Source organism: Nerophis lumbriciformis, unplaced genomic scaffold (assembly GCF_033978685.3).
Source record: "Nerophis lumbriciformis unplaced genomic scaffold, RoL_Nlum_v2.1 HiC_scaffold_53, whole genome shotgun sequence".
NCBI classification, from domain to species: Eukaryota; Metazoa; Chordata; class Actinopteri; order Syngnathiformes; family Syngnathidae; genus Nerophis; species Nerophis lumbriciformis.
In genome coordinates this window covers 105,001-107,765 of record NW_027316595.1, presented here as the reverse complement: position 1 = coordinate 107,765, position 2,765 = coordinate 105,001, and positions in this window count along the sequence as shown.

Here is a 2,765-nt window from a genome sequence, read left to right as displayed (position 1 = left end):
AGCCAAACTGTCTGAAAATAGGGGCTCCAAGGGTTCCCCACTCTTTCTGGCCCACAAAAGGCCTCTCATTCCCCGGGAACACCTGTAGGACTCCCCGGCGTCAAGGAAATACGCCAAACCGTCTGAAAATAGGGGCCCAAAAGAACTGGAAATAATGTCTTTAATTTGGGGGGTGATGTCTATAATTATGGGGGTGCATTGGAGGCGGGAGTCCACTGGAGGGCTCCACACCGTCTGAATATAGGGCCCCAAAAGGCCTGGAATTAATGTATTTAATTTGGGGGGTGCATTTGCAGCGGGAGTCCACCGGAGGGCTCCATTTCCCCACTCTTTTGTTGACATATGGCCACAAAAGGCCTCTCATTCCCCGGGAAGACCTGATGGACGCCCCGGCGTCACCGAAATAAGCCAAACTGTCTGAAAATAGGGGCTCCAAGGGTCCCCCACTCTTTCTGGCCCACCTTCCAGCGAGGAGAGGGACTAATTTTGCTTTCCGTACCCGGGTGGAGAACCATAGCAGGTCAGCCTTCTTAAAGGGACATCCTCCTAGGCACTTAGTCAAATTTCCGCCTTTTTTTTGGACTTCCAGCGAGGAGAGGGACTAATTTTGCTTTCCGCACCCGGGTGGAGAACCATAGCAGGTCAGCCTTCTTAAAGGGACATCCTCCTAGGCACTTAGTCAAATTTACGCCTTTTTTTTGGACTTCCAGCGAGGAGAGGGACTAATTTTGCTTTCCGTACCCGGGTGGAGAACCATAGCACGTCGGCCTTCTTAAAGGGAAATGCTCCTAGGCACTTAGTCAAATTCACGCCTTTTTTTTGGACTTCCAGCGAGGAGAGGGACTAATTTGGCGTTCCGTACCCAGGTAGAGAACCAAGGCACGTCGGCCTTCTTAAGGGGACATCCTCCTAGGCACTTAGTCAAATTTCCGCCTTTTTTTTTGACTTCCAGCGAGGAGAGGGACTAATTTTGCTTTCCGGACCCAGGTGGAGAACCATAGCAGGTCGGCCTTCTTAAGGGGAAATGCTCCTAGACACTTAGTCAAATTCACGCCTTTTTTTTGGACTTCCAGCTAGGAGAGGGACTAATTTGGCGTTCCGTACCCAGGTGGAGAACCATAGCAGGTCGGCCTTCTTAAAGGGAAATGCTCCTAGACACTTAGTCAAATTTACCAAACTTTTCTATAGAGCCCTGGTACTCTAAAATGATGACACATAGACAAAAAACCAAACATTTCTCTAGAGGCCTGGTACTCTAAAATGATGACACATAGACAAAAAACCAAACTTTTCTATAGAGGCCTGGTACTCTAAAATAATGACACTTAGTCAAATTTCCGCCTTTTTTTGACTACTTCCAGCTAGGAGAGGGACTAATTTGGCGTTCCGTACCCAGGTGGAGAACCAAGGGACGTCGGCCTTCTTAAAGGGACATCCTCCTAGACACTTAGTCAAATTCACGCCTTTTTTTTTGGACTTCCAGCGAGGAGAGGGACTAATTTTGCTTTCCGTACCCGGGTGGAGAACCATAGCACGTCGGCCTTCTTAAAGGGAAATGCTCCTAGGCACTTAGTCAAATTCACGCCTTTTTTTTGGACTTCCAGCGAGGAGAGGGACAATTTTGCTTTCCTGACCCAGGTGGAGAACCATAGCACGTCGGCCTTCTTAAAGGGACATCCTCCTAGGCACTTAGTCAAATTCACGCCTTTTTTTTGGACTTCCAGCGAGGAGAGGGACTAATTTGGCGTTCCAGACCCAGGTGGAGAACCATAGCACGTCGGCCTTCTTTAAGGGACATCCTCCTAGGCACTTAGTCAAATTTACGCCTTTTTTTTGGACTTCCAGCGAGGAGAGGGACAATTTTGCTTTCCTGACCCAGGTGGAGAACCATAGCACGTCGGCCTTCTTAAAGGGAAATGCTCCTAGGCACTTAGTCAAATTCACGCCTTTTTTTTGGACTTCCAGCGAGGAGAGGGACTAATTTGGCGTTCCAGACCCAGGTGGAGAACCATAGCACGTCGGCCTTCTTAAGGGGACATCCTCCTAGACACTTAGTCAAATTCACGCCTTTTTTTTTGGACTTCCAGCTAGGAGAGGGACTAATTTTGCGTTCCAGACCCAGGTGGAGAACCATAGCACGTCGGCCTTCTTAAAGGGAAATGCTCCTAGGCACTTAGTCAAATTCACGCCTTTTTTTTGGACTTCCAGCGAGGAGAGGGACAATTTTGCTTTCCTGACCCAGGTGGAGAACCATAGCACGTCGGCCTTCTTAAAGGGACATCCTCCTAGGCACTTAGTCAAATTCACGCCTTTTTTTTGGACTTCCAGCGAGGAGAGGGACAATTTTGCTTTCCTGACCCAGGTGGAGAACCATAGCACGTCGGCCTTCTTAAAGGGAAATGCTCCTAGGCACTTAGTCAAATTCACGCCTTTTTTTTGGACTTCCAGCGAGGAGAGGGACAATTTTGCTTTCCTGACCCAGGTGGAGAACCATAGCACGTCGGCCTTCTTAAAGGGAAATGCTCCTAGGCACTTAGTCAAATTCACGCCTTTTTTTTGGACTTCCAGCGAGGAGAGGGACAATTTTGCTTTCCTGACCCAGGTGGAGAACCATAGCACGTCGGCCTTCTTAAAGGGACATGCCCCTAGACACTTAGTCAAATTTACGCCTGAAAATAGGGCCCCAAAAGAACTGGAAATAATGTCTTTAATTCAGGGTGCATTTGCAGCGAGTGTCCACCAGAGGGCTCCAATTCCCCCACTAT